This window comes from Hordeum vulgare, chromosome 1H, assembly GCF_904849725.1.
Source record: "Hordeum vulgare subsp. vulgare chromosome 1H, MorexV3_pseudomolecules_assembly, whole genome shotgun sequence".
In the NCBI taxonomy this organism is placed as follows: domain Eukaryota; kingdom Viridiplantae; phylum Streptophyta; class Magnoliopsida; order Poales; family Poaceae; genus Hordeum; species Hordeum vulgare.
In genome coordinates this window covers 285,922,710-285,944,857 of record NC_058518.1, presented here as the reverse complement: position 1 = coordinate 285,944,857, position 22,148 = coordinate 285,922,710, and positions in this window count along the sequence as shown.

Below are 22,148 nucleotides of genomic sequence, written 5' to 3'. Positions count from 1 at the left end.
AACTATATGACTTATTTTATAAGTTGTTCTTGATGAATCCTTTTGAATACCCAAGGTCCGACCTTTATCGGATGGCCATGTCAATGCTATCCCAAAGCACAGAGTTGATATTTCAAATGTCAACAGGAACATTGGGAGCGCAATGCTAAATTGTTCCCGATCACGTATGGTATGGGTAAACATCATGATTCTTCTTGCCTCTTTATCTAAATGGTTATATACTTGATGACCTATCACGTATACCATATCCTATTTTTCCTCGGGAATGGTAGACTTTAATACTTGTGTGTGTGAACACATTTTCCTTTCCATTGGTCTATTTGACCTTTCTTGTGGCATAACTGATCTAAGCAGTGTTAATTCCCTGCTTAGATAAAAATCACGGTATACAACTCTGTGGATAACATTTAGGTAGCCGCTGGTGGACGAGAGCCTTGCCTATTGGTCCGCCTCGTTTCAACGAGCAGGATAATGGTTATATTCGTCCCCCGCCCTTGGTACCGACATTATTGCCAACATAACAGACATGTTATCCTCTGACATGTCTTGCTACCAAGACCGTATAAGGTGCGTCTGCTCTGCCTACTCTTGGCCCACATGGTGGACCCATAACCCAAAGTTCCGCAGGATCAAAACCTGACTCTCCTGGACATCCTTGAGTCCAAAGTATCCTTTTACATTTGGCTTCGTATGAAATTCTAGGGCCACCGTCCAATGGAACGATCACCCTTCGGTCCGGATATTATCCAACATGCTAAAGATCAAGTCCGCATTATTCATGACAATCTGAAGGCTGTTCAGTCTCGTCAAAAGAGTCGGTATGACCGTCATCATCAAGATATGGTCTATCAACCTGGCGAAAAGGCTTATCTTCATGTCACACCAATGAGAAGTGCACACCATTTTGCGATCAAGGGCAAGTTAGATCCTCGCTATATTGGTCCTTTCACTGTTCTCAAACGGCGTGGAAATGTGATTTATCAATTGGAACTGTCGGCGAACCTTTCACATGTTCACGATGTCTTCCATGTGTCTCAGCTCCGTCGCTGCTTCAAGGATCCTATTCGAGCAGTGGATCATTATATGCTTGAGCCGTAACAAGACATCTCTTATAAAGAGCATTCGATATGCATTCTTGATCAGACTAAACGTCAGACTCGTCGCGAAGTCACCAAGTTCCTTAAAGTGCAGTGGTCAAATCATTCTAAAGATGAAGCCACTTGGGAACGCAAGGATCATCTTCGTGATGAATACCCCGAGCTCTTTCCTTCTACCTCTTGATTCTCGGGACGAGAATTCTTGTTAGTTGGGGAGAGTTGTGACGTCCCCATTGTCATGCTACAATAACCCTTGTAATCAAGCTATAGTGATCACCATGATTAAGTTAATCATGTTGTTCGACAGTGCGTGATCAACCTTGGAACCATACCTCATCTAGGATTCCTACGAGTTTCAAAATTCATTTAATAAGTGGAATTAATGTTTTATCAAATATGAAAATTCAAAATCACGGATAGGATGCAAATATTCCATAAGAAATTATATCATTGTAACCAAATTCTTATAAATTGTTTTGGTGCCTCAAATAAGTAAACCAATGACCAATTCAATTATTAAGATCTCCTTTTAAATTAGAGTACTCAAATAATTTCAAAAGGGCCCCAAACTCCTTTTGGCATTGTTAGATATTATGGTTTTAAATATTTTACCATGTGCCATATGTTTATAAAGTGCAATTTTGCAAAAAATATTTAAAACATAAACTATAAAATAAAAAAGATAAAGATAAAGATAAAAAAGGCCCCGGCCAAGCTCGCCGGCCCACCCCCGGGGTATAAAGCCTCCCCCTAAAACCTAGCCCACACCGCCCCACTCCCCACCGGTGCCGCCACCACTCACCTCCCCATCGCCTTGGGGGGATCCTCCCTCGTAACCCCCACCCACTCGCTCGTTTCCCCCACGAACCCCCAGACCGAGCGAGCTCGCACGTTCCCCTTGCTGCCCTCATTGCCCCTTGTTCTCCCTCGCTCGCCCAACCCCCATCGTCCCCCATCGCCACCCCACGCCACATCCCTCAGCACGCCAGCACCTCGCCCTGTCCTCCTCACCTCGCCCCAGCCCCACTGTCGGCCGGGCACCATCGGTCGCCGTCGTCGGGGCCCCTCCTGCCTCCTCCTCGGGCCGCCACCACCAGTGCCTCCCCTGCCACCGAGCCCTTCACCGGCCTCCTCCCACTCAGGGCTGGGGAGGCCAAGCCGAGCTCCTCCTTCGCCCCGGCCGCCTCCTCCACGTCGACCCTCTCCGGATCCCGCCGCCGACGTTCCCCTTCACGCGCCCGACACCGTCGCCTGCCCCCCACGCCCCCTCTTGTGCCACTTCGACGGCCGATCCTCCCGCCGGTCCCACGCCGGCCACCACCGGCCAGCCCTCCATCATCCTGGCACCAAATACCAGCGCTACCAACCCCACCGGATCCATCGTCGGTTGTCGCCCTCCCTCGAGCCCGTTGCCTCCTCCCTACAGGAGCAGTGAGCCCCCTCTCCTCCTTCTCCATTTGATCCGGCGCCCCGTGTGAATTGTGTATTGGGGGTAACCCCCCATGCATGTGTATGTCATAATTTCATTTAATTGAATTAATTTAATATGTTTTAATTCCTAAGTATTGAATAAAACTTTAAAAATTAATGTAAAATAATACGTTGTTGAGATGAAAATATTTTGAACATGAAAGTTGATCAGCAGAACGAGACGAACCCGGATACACTATCCGTTCGTGTGTCACGCGTCCCTAGCATAGCAAACTTGGAACTTTTCCACTGTTTTTCGTCTAACCGGTAGTAGCTAGAGGCCCGAGAAATATGATATAATATTTTCCCGATCCGTCTATGACGGATAGCACTGTGTTAGCTCATGCCTAGCCTGCATATTGATAAGTCATGCTTAGTGTTGCACCGTTGCTATTACTTATTGTTTCTTCCCCTCTTCTTACCGGTAGACCCCGAGACTGATGCTGCTGCCGGGTACATCTACCCTTCCGATGACTAGCCCTTTGCCGAAGAGCAACAAGGCAAGCAAACCCTCTTGATCATTCCTATATCACCCATTTCTTTATCCCTCATGCTTGCATTAGTATTTTGCTACTATTGTAGTTAGCTCCTATATCTGATGCATAACCTAATTTTGATGAACTGCTACTTTCAGTACTGCACCTACTGCTTAGTATAGGTGGCTCAGTCATCCCCTCTGACCCCTTAGTCCAGTTGCCCCGCTTTATTGTCAAGTCTTGATCCCTGATCGACGAGCCAAGACCCGACACAACACTCACCCCCCTTAGTTGTACGATGTTGCAGAGCTACTATCGTGTACCAAGGGTGACACCTCGCGAAGTACTTAGGATGATATCTCTATAGTCCAGCTAGCCGACCGTGGTTATCGAGGGTGATTCCTCCTTCCCCACTCCCGACGATGACTCTGTCGTGCAACCCCTCAAGTGTGAGACCATCGAGGGTGATTCCTCTAATCCCACCTTGACGGTTACATCGTTCGGGATCCAACGAGGGTGATACCTCGGACACCCCCTGATGTTACAACCACACAGTTACTCGACCGTATTACTAGGAACATTGATGAATAATGTTAGGCGACTGGATTCCCGTGTGGATGTGTCGATGATTTAATTAAAATGTTTATGGATTTGGGTATTTTATCTGGGTTGGTCGGAGACCTTTTCTCTCTAACCCGCTACACGGGAGAAGTTATGGGTACTCGGCGTCGTGGTATCAGTCGAAGCTCTTCAAACGTTAGCAATGGAGCGGCGCATGCCCGAGTGGTCCAGATATGCATCGTGCTTGTAATAAGGGGTGCTAGGACTGACCTCGGCCGCCCACGCATCATGCAGGAGTGCAAATGGTGATGGGCCCATGACCCCTGTGTGCTTAGGATTTAGACCGACGGGCTGGCCTCTCTATTGAGTGTATGTGGGGTTGTGACGTGTCGATATTCCAAGGCCGGGCATGACCCATAAAAGCGTGTCCGGCCAGAGTGTTATCGAGCATGACGCGGAACTTGGTTCACCCCTGCAGGGATGAAAAATTACTATTCGGATATTCGTGTCCACGGTTGTAGGACGACTCGCAGTTGTGCCCCAATCTTATACAACTACAACTATTACTTAACTAGAATAGTTGCCCCGGGATTGCTTCCTCGCAGGGAGTCAAGGAAGAATCTCTGGGCGTGACCTCTTATTAATATTGTTGTAACAATATGACTATTAATTGTGTTACGTGTTCTAATCTTGTCTATTGTTGTAAGACCCTTGAAGATGCTAGTCTTCTATAGGACTAGACTAATCTCTCTATTCTCACATTGGCGCAGTCATTCCACATAAAACCCCTTCCTTTGATACCGATGCAGTCTTAGCATAGGTCTGATATAAGTCTTGTGAGTACTTTGGATGAGTACCCACCATTGCTTTGCTCCCCCTTTGTCCTCTTGATCCATTGCTGCGACCAGATGTTGGAGCCCAGGAGATGGAGTATCGTGTCGACAACGACTGCTACCCCGACAGTGCCTACTACTGCGTGGAGGCCGCTGAAGACCAGGAGTAGTTAGGAGGCTCCCAGGGAGGAGGCCTCACCTCGTTCGGTCGTTGTATCTTTGTGCTAGCCTTCTCTAAGGCACCTCATGTTTAATGTTTGTACTCAGATATTTGTTGCTTCCGCTGACTCGTGTGTTTATCAAGCTTCTGTATGCTAGCCCTCGAGGCCCCTGGCTTGTAATATGAAGCTTGTATGTTTTATTTGTGTCTACAGTTGTGTTGTGATATCTTCACGTGAGTCCTTGAGCTTGGTCGTACGCATTTGCGTGGATGATTGGCGTGCGACCAAATCGAGGGCGTCACATAACCCCACTTGTGCTTAACGATGAGTATGACCTATGATCAAGTATTCTTACTTGGCTCCTAAGTCAAAATACTCATATATAGATGACTTTGTCATCGCCTAAGTGCTTGATAGCTGCTAGGATGTTTGTGCATGTTCACCATATTATCTTTGTCATTCTTATTGTGTGAGCATGTTGCTCTGCATGTATTTGCTCATTCGAGGACATCCAATTGTGTTCATTTGGCTTTTGATTTATATTTTGCTAGTTGGATGGATAAGAATTCCTAGGACCCTTCTCTAGATATCTATGATATCTCATCTCATGTTCTATTCATGCTTCATCACAAAACTTGAAAAAACACTTGTCGATCCCTCTGTGTGAGGAGCACTCGAAGTTCCGTATCGTCAATTGCTAACTTCCAAAACCTCCTTGAGAATGAACTCGGTGAAAACAACTTCACAAACTCGGTTCCACCGATTCCTAGAGTTGTTCTAGGATTTCATCTCCGTACCACCAAAATCACAAACTCGGTTACACCGAGTTTCCGTGTCAACTGATAGTAGAGGAACTCGGTGACACCGATTTTGTAATCTCGGTGACATGGACAGCAAAAGGGTATAAATTCCACCAAACTGAATCATTCATCTCAGTTCGTCAAAGCCATTTCGTCCCAAAACCCTACGCTGTCTCTTGGACCCCTAGTCGTTGCCTTGACTCCCCGTGCATCTGAACCGTTGCGAATCGCCGCCGTCGACGGAATCTTCACCACCGTCGCCGCCATAGACGAACCACCACCAAATTAGGGTATTGTTCAGATCCTCCTGTGCGTTCCTCCATCTAATTCCCATGCATTGGAAAGTTTTATCTATGTTCCACCATGTGCAAACCTCCCCATCCACTAGAAAATCTCGTAGATTAGCAGACAAGGAAGTTTTTAGAGTTAGTTGTCCGCAGACCCCATCTCGGTGTCTCCGAGTTGCAAAACTAGGTGCTACCGATTTTGGACCTAGGGTTCCTATAAATGACCTTGGTGAAACCGAGTTGTCATTTCCGGTGCCACCGAAAATAATGACCAAGTTTCTGATAAGGAGTTCATATGTCTCGGAGACTCCGAAAGTTCAAATTTGGTGCCACCGAAATGTGTTATGCAGAAAGTTAAAACAAAGGATTTATTTGTTCAAACTTTCGATAACATCTGAATTTTGCGATGCTCAATCCTCTTGTCTTTCCTATATCTTCTTCTCAGGATTTGCTTCTTGCTATTGAGGTTCTGCTTGCTTGTGAGAAATGTCTCGTTGAGATGAGAGTCAGAATGATTTAAAAACAGAGTGTTGAGATGGACTCAAGCACTAGTCCAGAGAAGTCTGCCTCTGACCCAAGTTCTTCCAGCTCCCATGGTTTGCCCAAGGCAGCCACCAGGAAGAGGAAGAAGATGAATTTTGATGAAGAGGACTCAGATTTTATGCCTGAGGAAACTCTGATGGTTGGCCTCTGTTTCCAATAAATCTTGCGATAAGAGAGCAGCTTGAGCAAGTGTTCTTTGAGAATGTTTCTCCCATTTCTTTTGGTGTTTGTGATTTCTCTATTGTTTTCTAAATCCCACATGGAAATCACCTCGTTTGTTGCCTTACTAGTTCCACTCAAATTGGAGAGATAATCGACAAGTTAACTGGTTAATGGGATTAATTCTTGAACATGGCCATTAAAATAACATTTGTAGTTTGTCATATTTTTGCTCAAGGGTGGTCAAATTATTTTTGTGATATATAGCTCGTGTTATGTTGGTCATATTATTGACCTAGACTTGAGCCTTTTAAATCGAAAAGAAGATAATAACTTTCTAGAATTCATGTATTATCGAACTCTTTATTTTACACCTGCGTCCATATCACATGCTTATGTTTTGCTTTTTGGTTATTGAGACAATTTTAATAACTTATAATGTCGCATCAAGACCAAAGCCCAACATTTCTTGCACGCTAACTTGTGATCTATACCATATAGACCATTATTGTCATCTTCTCACAATCTTATGGACCAAACAAGATTTGAAAAGTTTAGTAGTGTCAGCCCGATGAGGATGATTAGACCTTGCTTTTTGTGGCGACGATAACATATTACATGCCTTTCTCAGTTTGGACAACATGTCCATATGACCACAGTTAGCTATTTTCCACACTACCCCTAAAAAACTATTCTTCACACTTGTCGTCCGTCATAAGCACAAAAGTAATATGTCATTTGCACTAAGGACAATTAAAGCTTGCTCTTTATATAACAAGTTTATTTCACACCTCCTACAAAATCACTCTCTCAAACCGTTCTCTCACCCTTTTCCCCGCCAATTTATCATACCATTTCTATCTTGTCGCTCGCCCACTCGCTTATTTGTCACGCTCATTCATTGTGTGGGGAGCGTATATAAGTACCCTCACATCACCCTCTATTTCATTCGAGGAAAGTTCTCAATGAGCTACCTTCCGTTTAGGAGAAAGAGTAGAAACAAAGGGAATTAAGCATTTCTCTATATTATTTTCATATTATATGTTTCTTTTACATTAGGCATGGCTTCTTTTTTTTATTCTTTTTACTGATTTTTTTTTCTCGTGATTTTTTATTTACTTTTTTTGCTTTCTACAATTCTTTCTTTTTCTCTCTTAGAAAATCAAAATTTTAAAAATGTTCATAATTTCCAAATATCTCCGTGGCTTTGAAAAATCTTCATGGTTTTACAAAATTGTAAAATCTGAAAAATGTTCACATTCTCAAACATGTGTGTAAAGTTTTAAAAAATAAGAATTTTAAAATGTGCACATTTTCAAAAACATTCACACTTTCAACTTTTTTTAAGGTTTCAAAAAATGTTAGTTATTTTTTACAATGGCACTAAAAATATCATAATTTCAAAGAATGTTTGTTTTTAAAAAATGGCCACAAATTCGAAACTTATGTTCACATTTCCAAAAAAAGTTCAAAATTTGAAGAAACGTCCGTATTTCAAAAAGTGCTTGCATTTTCAAAAACTATTCACAAACCTTACAAAAATTGTGTTCGTTTTCCCAAAAATTTCAAAATAAAAAATAAATTTGTTTGCTATAGTAACCCGGTTTGGTACAAGAATTCAGATTGCTTTACTGCCGGGTTGCTAGAGTCTCAGGTTGTAATATATATATATATATATATATATATATATATATATATATATATATATATATATATATATATATATATATATATATATATATATATATATTCTGTTCCTAATACTAAAAGATGGATTGTTTCTCCACTTTTTTTGTTTATGGTGGGATCGAACTAATTTTTCCGTTGTTTCGTTCAATCTTGAACGTATATAAAGGTACGCGCAAAGGACATGTCGCCTACATCGAGTCAAGATTATAATTGGCAGTCTTCACCGTTTGAGCATTAGCCCATAACTTTCACTATGACCAAACTATCTCACGGATGAACTAAAAAATAGTTTTTCGTCCGTTGAACCAGGTGTTTTTCCGTTCAGTCTTGATCGTTTATAAAGGCACACGCAAAGGGGACATCCTATGCGCCCCTTGCTGCCGCCAAATACCAAGCGGACGCACGGGGGCGGGGCTCACCCGACTGGGCCGACCCAGTATATTTTTCTTTTGTTTTTCTGTTCCTTTTCTGCTTATTTCCTTTTTAGTTTGTTTTTTCTCTTTTTCCCTTTTCTTTTCTGATTTGAAGAATACTTTTCGAAAAGCAAGAACACTATTTGTAACCGCGAACATTTTTAAATTATGAACACATTTTGAAACATGAACAAATTTCAAATTCATGAATAAAATTATAAAACTGTGAATATTTTCAAAACTGTGAAGAAAATTTGAAACATGAACAGATTTCGAATTGTGAAGAAATTTTCAGAACATAAACATTTCTTGAATTGTGAACAAATTTAAAACATGAATAAATTTTAAATTTGTGAACAAAACTATTAATTGTGAACATTTTTCGAATCTGTGAGCAAATTTTGAAACCGCGAGCATTTTTTGAATTGTGAACAAATTTGCAAACATGAAAAAAATTCACATTCGCGGACAAAATTATGAAGATTTTCTGTTAAACTGCAAGCATTTTTTAAATTGTGAACACATTTTGAAACATGAAGAAATTTAAAACTCCTGAAAGAAATTATAAAAATAGCGAACATTTTTTGAATATTGAACAAATTTTGAGACCGTGAACATTTTTCAAATTTGTGAACAAAATTGGAAACATGAACCTTTTCCTATTTGTAATTTTTTTTTAAACTGTGGACATTTTTCAAATTGTGCAAAAAAATTGAAGCCGTCAATTTTTTTGAAATTTGCACAAATTTTAAATTAATAACAAAACGTAATAGAAACAAAAGAAAATAAAGAAAAATGAAACATGAACATTCTTAATTATGTGAACAAATTTTGAAAATGAAAATATGTTTTGAATCGTTGAACAAATTTATAAAAACATGGAAAAAAAATTACAGAACATTTTTTTTATATTTGAACAATATTACGAAACAGGAACATTTTTTTTCAAATTCCCATGTATTTTTTAATTTTCGAATTTGAAGAACAATTTTTGAAAATCCCAAACTTTTTCCCAGAATCTAGAACATTGTCTTAAAAAGCAAAACCATTTTTGAATTTGAAGATTTTTTTTGGTAAATCCAAAACATTTTCTGAAAGTCCAGGACATATTTTGAAAATCTAGAATATTTTCTAAAAATCCAGAGCAGTTTGTTTAAAAAGTAAAACCATTTTTCGAAATGGAAGATCCATTTTTAAAATTTTCAAACATTTAAAAAAAATAAAACTTTTTCTAAAAATTCAGAACATTTTTTGAAATAGAAATAGAAAAGAAAACAAAAAGAAACAGGAAAAAGAAAGGAAAAACAAAAATTCGGTTCAGGAAACCTTCTAGAAGTTCCCAAAAATCGGAAAAGCCCGGTTGGAAACCTCTAGAAGGTTCCCCAAACCAGGATGCTTTAATGTGCCAGCCCAATCTGAAGCGATCGCTCCCTCATCTATGCGTTTGGTCGGCATTTCGATGCAGAGAGTATCAAATAGAATTTTCCCGCGCAAAGGAGATGTGGCACACCGCTTGGGTTTGAGGCCATAACTTTCACTATGGCCCAACTACCTTAGTTTCAAAATACTTCCTTCGTTTCAAAATAAATGACTCAAAATAACTCTACTTTATACTAAAGTTAGTATAAAACTGAGTCATTTTTAAGTCACTTATTTTAGAACGTAGGAAGTATTTGTCAAAGTAGGAATCTAACTCACAAATGTTATATGGAGTGCTAACACTTCAGCCAACTAACCCAGGATGCTTCTGTGTCTAAAATAGGATTGCTCCCTTTTTGTAGTCCCACCATGCATTTTTATATCTCAATTTTATTTTTGCAATGACGTTTTTATATCTCATTGCATCAATTAATATACGTATGTGAAACTTCACATACTAAGCCAGCTACAGGATTAACTGGTAGTTTGGTAAGTGGGCTACCTGACGGTTGCTTTGTACGTCGAACAAAGCCAACGTGCGTCACACTTTCTCACATATAAAATTGAAAATCAAATTAATGGAAGATACTACAAAGAAGGCCAACATGGCTGGCAAATCCTATTTGGCGCTGCAGGCATCGGTTAACATGCATTTTTGCAAACCGGCGCCTGCAGCGCACACCAACTGTGCGAGATGGGCCGGCCCGTTTTTACTTTCATTCTTTTTTTGTGTTTTTAAAGACAGAAAAAAGCCGTTTTTACTTTCATTCTTTTTTTGTGTTTTTAAAGACAGAAAAAAGCGCCGAATTGGTGACTCGAACCCACGACGAGGCAATCAAGTTGTACGTACGAAAACCACGTGGCCGCCTCAACTTGTTTGGTCGGCATTTCGATGCAGAGAGTATCAAATAGAATTATCCCGCGCAAAGGAGATGTGGCACACCGCTTGGGTTTGAGGCCATAACTTTCACTATGGCCCAACTACCTTAGTTTCAAAATACTTCCTTCGTTTCAAAATAAATGACTCAAAATAACTCTACTTTATACTAAAGTTAGTACAAAACTGAGTCATTTTTAAGTCACTTATTTTAGAACGTAGGAAGTATTTGTCAAAGTAGGAATCTAACTCACAAATGTTATATGGAGTGCTAACACTTCAGCCAACTAATCCAGGATGCTTCTGTGTCTAAAATAGGATTGCTCCCTTTTTGTAGTCCCACCATGCATTTTTATATCTCAATTTTATTTTTGCAATGACGTTTTTATATCTCATTGCATCAATTAATATACGTATGTTCACATACTAAGCCAGCTACAGGATTGACTGGTAGTTTGGTAAGTGGGCTACCTGACGGTTGCTTTGTACGTCGAACAAAGGCCAACGTGCGTCACACTTTCTCACATATAAAATTGAAAATCAAATTAATGGAAGATACTACAAAGAAGGCCAACATGGCTGGCAAATCCTATTTGACGCTGCAGGCATCGGCTAACATGCATTTTTGCAAACCGGCGCCTGCAGCGCACACCAACTGTGCACTCGAACCCATGACGAGGCAATCAAGTTGTACGTACGAAAACCATGTGGCCGCCTCAACTCGTTGTTATTAAGTAGATGTTTTACCTATTTTGTTCCTCGTTGTTTTTTCCTTTTTTCCGTTTTATTTTTTCTCTTTTTCTTAACCTTCTTTTTGCAGGCCCCCCCCCTTTTTTCTTGCAAACTTTTATCGTCAAATAGATGAACTTTTGTTCTTTTTCAAAATGCATGAACCTTTCTCAATTAGATTGACTTTTTTTTAATTTGATGGCTTCAATTTCGATGAAATTATTTAAAATATGATGAAGTTTTTCCAAATTTGATGAACTATTTTCATTTTTCCTGAACTTTTTTTATAATTTTGATGAACTTTTTTTCAAAAGTGATGAATTTTTTTCAGATTTGATGAACTTTTTTTCAAATTTGATGAACTTTTTTGAATTCAATGAATTTTTTTTCCAAATTCGCTAAACATTTTTCAAATCCGATAAACTTTTTCAGTTCCGCTGATCTTTTGGAAAAACCCATGAACTTTTTAAAATTTGATTAATTCTTCAAATTGACAAACCTTTTTCAAAATTTATGAACTTAATTTTAAAATTTGATTAAATTTTTCAAATTTTTTGAACTGTTATAAAAATAGATGACTTTTTAAAAATCTCGTGAACTTTTTCAGATATGATCAATTTTTTAAAATTGGATGAACTTATTTCTTTCATAAAAATGAACCTTTATCAAATTTATGAACTAATTTGCAAAGCAATGACCTTTTGTTTTGCAAGTGAACGGATTATTTTGAGAACTATTTTTTCTGGAACAAAGCGAACCAGCCAACATTTTTTTCTTTGAGAAATGTTACGCCGTGATTGGATCGGCGTTTCTCATCCAAATACATGTGTAAAATATACAGACCTCCACCAGTCGTTTTTCTTTCTAGTTGAAAATCAAATATGACCAGTATTATACACCTGTTAAATAAATACAAATGTATAAAAATACACCCAAACCAAGCGAGGCCTTAATGAACGATTTGGTTAAAAAGAAAGGATCCATGATACACGAGAGCGATGCCACATGCGCAACTTTCATCGCCAAAGCTCGAGGAAAGAAAAAATAATGGGCCTCGGCCCAGCCGGATCTGTGGTGTGCGCGAGTGATAACCCACAAGTATAGGGGATCGCAACAGTTTTCGAGGGTAGAGTATTCAACCTAAATTTATTGATTCGACTCAAGGGGAAGCCAAAAATATTCTCAGGTATTAGCAGTTGAGTTGTCAATTCAACCACACCTGAAAGATTTAGTATCTGCAGTAAAGTATCAGTAGCAGAGTAGTGTGATAGCAGCAGTAGCAACAGTAACCAATAGCAGCAGAGTAAGAGCAGTAGCAGCAGAGTAACAGTAGCAGCAGTTACAACGGTAGCAGCAAAGTAACGTAGCAAGGACCAGTAGTAAAAGACTCGTATGCATTGGATCGGTGATGGATGATTATGCCGGATGCTATTCATCATGTAACAGTTATAACACAGAGAGATATGTAACTAGCTCCAGTTCGTCAATCTAATGTAGGCATGTATTCCGTATGTAGTCATACGTGCTTAGGAAAAAGAACTTGCATGACATCTATTGTCCATCCCTCCGTGGCAGCGGGGTCCTAATGAAAACTATGGGATATTAAGGTTCTCCTTTTAATAAAGAACCGGACCAATGCATTAACACTTCGTGAATACATGAACTCCTCACACTATGGTCATCTCCGGGAGTGGTTCCGGCTATTGTCACTCCGGGGTTGCCGGGTCATAACACATAGTAGGTGACTACAACTTGCAAGATAGGATCAAGAACACACATATATTGGCGACAACATAATAGGTTCAGATCTAAAATCATGGCACTCGGGCCCTAGTGACAAGCATTAAGCATGGCAAAGTAGTAGCAACATCAATCTCAGAACATAGTGGATACTAGGGATCAATCCCCGTCAAAACTAACTCGATTACATGATAGATCTCATCCAATCCATCACCATCTAGCAAGCCAACGATGAGATTACTCACGAACGGTGAAGAGCATCATGGAATTGGCGATGAAGGAAGGTTGGTGATGACGACGGCGACGATCTCCCCTCTCCAGAGCCCAGAACGGACTCCAGATCTGCCCTCCATAGGAAGAACAGGAGGTGGCGACGCCTCTGTATCATAAAACGCGATGAACTCTTCTCCTTGATTTTTTTCCGGACGAAAGAGGCTAAATAGAGCTGAGATTGGAGGAAGTGGAGCTTTGTGGGCCCCACAAGCCTGCCAGGCGCGACCACGGGGGCCCGCGCCTGGTGGGCTTGTGGGCTCACAACTCCATTTCCTCCGTTGATTCTTGCACCAGTATTTTTTTTATATATTCCACAAAAATTCTCCATAAATTTTTAAGTCATTCCGAGAACTTTTATTTCTGCGCAAAAACAACACCATGGCAATTCTGCTGAAAACGACGTTAGTCCGGGTTAGTTCCATTCAAATCATGCAAATTAGAGTTCAAAACAAGGGCAAAAGAGTTTGGAAAAGTAGATACGATGGAGACGTATCAACTCCCCCAAGCTTAAAACCTTGCTTGTCCTCAAGCAATTCAGTTGACAAACTGATAGAGACAAAAGAAAAACATTTATGAACTGTGTTTGATCTTGTTGTTGCAACTATGTCTAACTCATAACCAGAATTTCAGCAAGATCACAAGCAAATGACATCTAGCTCTCACGGTAAACTCATATCAATGGCATAATCAACTAGCAAGCAAATAATAATAAGTTTCAAACGTCAACACTTCAATCAAAACAATCATGCAGAAGTACGAACAGATGGTATCTCGCTAGCTCTTTCTGAGACCGCAAAACATAAATGAAGAGCACCTTCAAAGACCAAGGGCTGACTAAACATTATAATTCATGGCAAAGAAGATCCAGTCACAGTCATACTCAATATCAGTCAAAAGCAAAGCGTCAAAATGGCAGAGGTGCTCTCTAATTGGTGCCTTTATAAGAAGAGGATGACTCAACGGGAACATAAATAGATAGACCCTTCGCAGAGGGAAGCATTGATTTGCAGAGTTGCCAGAGCTCAAGCTTTGAAAACAGAGATAATATTTTTGGGTGGCATGCTTTCATTGTCAACGCAATGACCAAGAGTTTTCACCATCTTCCACGCTACACATGCTATAGGCGGTTCCCAAACAGAAAAGTAAAGTTTTGACTCCCCCACCACCGATCAATCACACTCCACGACTAGCGGAATACTCGGGTGCCGTCCATACCAACATCAATCCAGGGGGAGTTTTGTTTGCAATTGTCTTTTCGATTTGAGCATGGAACTGAGCATTCCAATTACCGGCCCCTTTCTCGTGAATGATAGTGAATAAACACATATCGAGGATAACACGCCTAGCATGGAAGATAATGATAGCCCCATGTCACCACATGAGCGGTTCGGGCATGCAAAACAGATTATTTCTTGAAGGTTTAGAGAGTGGCACATGCAAATTTACTTGGAACGGTAGGTAGATACCGCATATAGTATGGTGGACTCATATGGAACAACTTTGGGTTTATGGAAGTGGATGCACAAGCAGTATTCCCGCTTAGTACAAGTGAAGGCTAGCAAAAGACTGGGAAGCGACCAACTAGAGAGCGACAACAGTCATCAAGATGCATTGAGATTAACCAACAATGAGTGCAAGCGTGAGTAGGACATAAATCACCATGAACATGAATATCATAGAGGCTATGTTGATTTTGTTTCAACTACATGCATAAACATGCGCCAAGTCAAGCCACTTGAATCACTCAAAGGAGGATACCATCCTATCATACTACATCATAGTCATCTCAAAATTCATGTTGGCATCCAAGACAAACCATTATAAGCTCCTAGCTAATTAAGCATGGCATCAGAAACTATGATCTCTAATTTGTCATTGCAAACATGTTTCTCTCACAACAAAGCTGAACTAGGAACGATGAGCTAGTCATATTTACAAAAACAAAATAGATCGAGTTCATACCAGCTTTTCCAAGCTCAGTCACTTCATCATATATCATCATTATTGCCTTTCACTTGCACGACCGAATGATGTGAACAATAATAAGAGTGCTCGTGCATTGGACTAAGCTAGAATCTGCAGGCAAACACAAAGGAGAAGACAAAGTAATATGGCTCTTTGACAGATAAACAGATATGCATGCGAGAGCCAGGAAACATTTTAACCATGGTCTTCTACCTTGACCCAAAGAAAAAAAGAAAACTATTTACACGGGAAAGCTCCCAACAAGCAAAAGAATAAAAGGAAAATATTTTTGGGTTTTCTCAAACTAGACAAGCACACGAAAAGAAAAACGAGAAAAAGAAATAAACTAGCATGGATGATACAGTGGCAAAGTGTGAACACCGACTAACATAGTGAAAGTGTAAGCAAGAATATAAAGTCGGTGAGAAACACGTACTCTCCCAAGCTTAGGCTTTTGGCCTAAGTTGGTCTACTCCCATGGATGGTTCGGGCGATACCCAAAATCATAATGGGGGTTGGATGGGAGTGTTGCAGCCACTGCCTGAATAGCTGCCTCACAGAGACGAGCAGCCTTTGCCTCCCTCTCATACTCCTGTGCCTCTCCTTTGGTTATGTAATATCTCCGTTTTACCTGAAAGTCAAAGAAGGCAGGAGCAGGAAGGGTAATATACAAAACACGCTGTCGGTTAAATATTAATCGGTATAGGAGGGATTCGTCATCCCTCTCAAGGAACTGATAGCGTGTCAAAGCGGCGCGATCAAGGAAAGCTGTTGGAGCGGGGGATCTCCTTCGCGGATGGGTACTCCGAGAAAATTTGCTATGCGAGTGGCATAGATCCCACCAAAGAAACCCCCTTCATTACCATTATTATTCAGCTTCCTTGCTATTATAGCTCCCATGTTGAAACTTCTATCACCCATTACTGCGCTCTTAAGAATACTAAGGTCGGGTGCGCAGAGGTGACAATGCTCAATCTTGCCATTAATGCATCTGCCTATGAAGAGGGCAAAGTAATGCAAGGCATGAAAATGAATGCTCCCCATGTTAGCGTGTGTAATATCTCTAGTTTCTCCAACAGTTATACTGGAGAAAAAAATCTCTAACTGAAGATTTAGGAGGATCATTGGGACTACCCCAAATAGGTATCTTGCAAATTATATTGAAATCCTCTAAATCCATGGTGTACGATTTGTCATAGAGATCAAACAATACAAATGTATCACGGCCAGCTGAAAAATTGAATCTACGAACAAAAGAGGCAGTGAGAGTGACATACTGTTCACATTTATCAGAGATGAATTCTTCGAGTCCGACGTTGTGAACAAGTGTATCAAACTCGTCTTTGAAACCTGCCTCAATCATGAATTCATCAGAAGGCCATTCACATGGTTGTACCTGTGCGTTCCTTGGGTGGTATGGATCGGGCTCCCGAATTGTGAGACGGGGACCTCTCTTGCTTGAGGAACCACCATGATAGTTTCTCCTGAACATCTTCCTTTTCTGAAATTTTCAGTGACCCAAAGGAAAAGTGAACAAGGCTCAACTAAACTTGTAGCAACTACTCCCACAAGTGCATAGAGGCCATATTACGCATCAAAACTACTTGGGACCAGCTAAAATTAGCATGCAAAGCTCAAGAACAGGGTCACCAAGGCAGCAAAAATACGCGAAGTATAAGGCACTAGAGCAAAAACTAATTGGACCAATGGAGGAGTCACTTACCAAGGAGCAATTTCCCCAAAACAGTTTGGTGAATGGTGCTTTGCACAAGGAGATCGAAAATCCCAGCAAGAAGAGCAAGAACATGGGTTTGAGCTGCGAAACGATTTTTTCTGGAGGTAGGAGAAGCAGATGGGAGCTAGAATAAGTGGAGGGGGTGCACGTGGGCCCCACAAGCCTGGTAGGCGCGGCCAAGTGGGTGCCCGCGCCTCGAGGGCTTGTGGCCCACTGGTGCAGCCCCCTGACTAGCTCTCCGTCTCAGTATTTTTCAAAAATTCCAGAAAAAATCATACTTGATTTTCAAGACGTTCGGAGAACTTTTATTTTCGGGGTACTTTTCTACGGGACGCTAAGACAAAAAACAGGGACAACTAAACTAAATCTATCATTTTTGTTCTAAGCAACCGAAGGTGAAAGCTTGGAACAGAGGTCTGTGACTCCTCGATTCATCCATCTCATGATCATTGAAAGAAATCCGTCAATGAGGTTGATCAAGTCTCCTTGACAAACTTTTTCGAATCGCAAAAGAAGACGGATAATTTTCGAATAGTCACTAGGTTACCTCAATGGGTATGTGTATATCCCTAACAAGCAAATCATACTTCATCTTAACAGGAGGAATAGGGCATTTAAAGCTCCCAATAAGAATCGATGAAGTTTTTTCGATAGCATTGATGCAATGTACTCGATATTGTTTCTTCAGAAAGTGCACCATATGCTCATTACCGTTGACATGGAAATTGACATTGCCTTTGTTGCAATCTATAACAGCCCCTGCAGTGTTTAAAAAGGGTCTTCCAAGGATGACCGCCATGGCATCATCCTCGAGAATATCCAGAATAACAAAGTCCGTTAAGATAGTAACGTTAGCAACCACAAGAGGCACATTGTTAGGGCATATTTTATGCCTAAGTAATTTTTGTGATTGATGACAATACCGCAAAGGACTAATCGTGTGTGTTGAGATTTCAGAGAACACATGTCAACGGCACAAGACGACTCGCCCCCTTCCATGGAATAGAAGCACGGTGTACTCTACGATTCTCTTTCTTTGAGTCATAGGAACGCCGTACTATTAAGAGGGGACCCGTAGTGGAAAGGTTTGGGTGGAATCAATTTTGCACGCACACACTTTATCTCCTTTTCCTTTCCCTGCAACTTTGGAGTGGCTCCCGCCTATGGTTTATCTCCTCTAAGCAAAAAGGTCTCCCAGCGGTAGTACCGTTGTCCCTAGCGGTAGTACCGCTGGGCCAAGCGGTGGTACCGTTGGAGCTGGTGGTAGTACCGCTAGCCGTAGCTCTAGTACCACTAGTGCTGGCGGTAGTACCGCTGTGCTGGCGGTAGTACCGCCCCTGGTCAGCGGTAGTACTGCTCCGGGAACTTAGTACCGCCTTCCTAGCGGCTGTACTTCGTCGGACTTTTTGCGAAGACTTTCTTGGCGGTGGTTGGCCCGGTAGTGCATCTGCACTACCAGGGGCCTAGCAGTAGTACCGCTGCAGCCAGCAGTAGTACCGTTGGAGTGCTAGCGGTAGTACCGCTACAGCCAGCGGTAGTATGGTAGGCTCAGGCTGTGAGTGGGAAAACGGTTGGATTCCCCCCCCCACTATATAAGGGGTTCTTCTTGCTCTAGAACCCTACCTTTTGACCCTCCCAAGCTCCATTGTTGCTCCCTAAGCTCAAAAGTGCCCGATATCTCTCCCTAGCCAATCAAACTTGTTGATTCTTTAGGGATTGGTTGAGAAGGCCTAGATCTACACTTCCACCAAGAGAAAAGTTGATTCCCCCACCAATCCCTTGCGGATCTTGTTACTCTTGGGTGTTTGAGCACCCTAGACGGTTGAGGTCACCTCGGAGCCACATTCCATTGTGGTGAAGCTTCGTGGTCTTGTTGGGAGCCTCCAGGCTTTGTGTGGAGTTTGCCCCAACCTTGTTTGTAAAGGTTCTGTCAGTGTCTTCAAGGGCACCTATAGTGGAATCACGGTACCTCGCATCGTGTGAGGGCGTGAGGAGAATACGGTGGCCCTAGTGGCTTATTTGGGAGCATTGTGCCTCCACACCGCTCCAACGGAGACGTACTTCCTGCGAAAGGGAAGGAACTTCGGTAACACATCCTCGTCTTCATTGGTTCCACTTGTGGTTATCTCTAACCCTTAGATTGTGTATGCTTATGTTGTTGTGTATATCTTACTTGTCTTAGTTATCTTTGTTGTTAGCATCATATAGGTTCACCTCTTTGTTGTCTTTTTAGTGAACCCTTATATTACTTACCCTAACTTGCTAAGATTAATTAAAAAGTGGTCGTTGCCTATTCACCCCCCCTCGAGTCAACCATATCGATCCTGTCAATTGGTATCAGAGCCACGTCTCTTTATTAAGGGTTTCACCACCCGAAGAGTATGGAAGATGATGAGGGAGTTCCCCGTGCGCAAAACGAGGCCATGGACTTGACTTCGATCACAAGGGATGACTTGAATATGGCTATGGCCGCACTCAAGACGTCCTTGGCAAACGAGGTCAAGACCATGCTTAAAGAGTTAATTGAGGGAATTAAAAGTTCTCCCGAACTGGCGTTGGTGGTTAAACCCAACAACATGAATTCGGAGGCCAATTCCTTTAGGGAAACGGCTAAAGGTATGCAACCTTCCCGTCCTCTCAAAAATGATGGGAATGGGACTTATGCATCTGTTCCACCACCCTTAGTCTATGGAGGACCGGTTCCCACACCGCGTCTTAATCCTGTTGGTCCTCCTCCTAAGCTTGTAAAAGGTGATTTTGCTAACTGGGTATTTTCTATTAAGTCTCATTTGAATCACAGCTCAACAAATTTGTGGAGAATCATCGAGCAAGGCTACTATCCCCATGACCCAAGCAACCTCACTCCAAGAGAAGAAGCAGACAATCAATATAATCACTCTGCATTGTTTATTCTCCAGTCCGCAGTGCCACCTGAAGATCTTCCTCACTTGCGTCCCTTCACTTTGGCCAAGGACTGTTGGGAGCACATTATGCTGTTGTACAAGGGAAGCTAAAGCATTCAACATTCCAACTATGAATTGGTACTTGATAAGGCCGATGAGTTTGTGATGAAGGAAGACGAGGACCCTCGGGATCTCTATCGAAGGGTGACTGCTATTGCTGTGGCACTCAAGGACCATGGGAGCAAGGATGTGGATGATACATGGGTCAAGCACAAGTTTCTCAAGGCCATCATGCCTTTAATAAAGCCATGTCATCTATCATTCGCCAACGACCAGATTTCCACTCCTTATCTTCGAGTGAGGTGTTGGATGAATTCATTGCAATGTCAATCATGAACGAGACAGCTGACAATGCACTTGCTCGTGTTCTCTCAAAGAAAACTTCACCCAACCTTGCGTTAAAGGCAAAAGCGGCTTTTGAAGAAGAAGAAGAGGATGAGGAAGGAGAGCTTCCCTGAAGACATGAAGTATGCTTATCATGAGCACATGGCTCTTGCGTCAAGGCAATTCTGGGGCAACAAGAGGAACTCAAGAACCACCTTCACCAAGAACAACTCAAGTGGGGTCAAACCCAAGCAATGAGTGAGGACATGCTATAACTATGGTAATGTGAGTCACTTCATGGCTGAATGTCCCTATGAGAAAAGGGAAGGCAACGGGCGCAAGCTCATTTGCAAAGACAAAACCAAGTCATTCCCAATCAAGAACAACTTTGTGAAGAAACCTCACCCAAAGGGTATGGTGGCCCTTGAAGAGTACCCTTCCGGTGATGATGATGATGATGATGATGATGATGATATGGTCGCAACTGCAACTGTTGCTATTGCCACCCCCTCTCCTAAGAAGGTGTCTCTCTTCAACGCCCCCAACGAGAACCACATCGCCAAGTGCCTCATGGCAAAAGGTATCAATCAGGTAACCCCCATCATTAAGACCAACATCGCTACTGCTCCTTCATTGTTGAATTGTGTTTATGATAGTGATGTTGGGGAACTTAATGAGCATGATCTTGACAAATTTCTGTGCACCATTAAGGGAGAATACAAGAAGCACTTTGTTGCTCTCTTGGAACAACTGGGTGAGGCTAATGACCTCATCGAGTCTCATGAGGAGACCATCTCCGAGCTTCAGGGACATAGTCATGACTATGCCGATGAGATTGCTGAATTATCTATTGCACTAGAAAAGGAGCGCACTCTACGTTTGGCTCTTGAGGAGTCATACAAAGATGACCGTGCTAAAATGCAAAAGAAACTAGATCATGATACTGTTCTTACTCGTATGCTTAAGTCTGAAAAGTATGCTCTTGGGGTTGGCCATGACAAACTGAAAGTGGAGTTTGACACACTTTGCAAGGCTCACAAGGTCTTGAAAGGTGTTCATTTCTCTCTGAAAGAGTCTCATGATCAACTCCAAGCAAAGCTTACCAAGGAAATCTCTACTTGTCCTCCCTTTGTGTTAATTGATAATGCTTGTACAACTAACCCTTGTTGTGAGCATGTACATCTTGTGGAGGAAAATGCCAAGTTAAAGGAGAGACTTGAGAATGGCCTTGTGTCATGCATACAAGGCAAGAAGAGCCTGAATGACCTCTTGAGCAATCAAAAGGGTGTTGTAGGAAAGGAGGGACTTGGACTTACCTCCAAGTCAAAAGGAAAAAGGAGGAACAGGAACAAGGTGGACGATGGTAACGTCAAGAAGGGAAAAACCATTCCTACTAACACAGCCGGCAAACTCAATCCTTCCTATGTTTTATGTCGTGCTGGTGATGGGCATGTCTATGCCAGATTTGTTGGTTCTTACTATGAGTCCATTGAATGGGCTATTTGGGTTCCTAAGACCCTTGTCTCTAACATTAAAGGACCCATTCAAAAATGGGTACCTAAAACTAAGCCTTGATCTATTGCAGGAGTTTGCTTCCGATGGGGTGTCATGGTTGCTCGATAGTGGAGCAACAA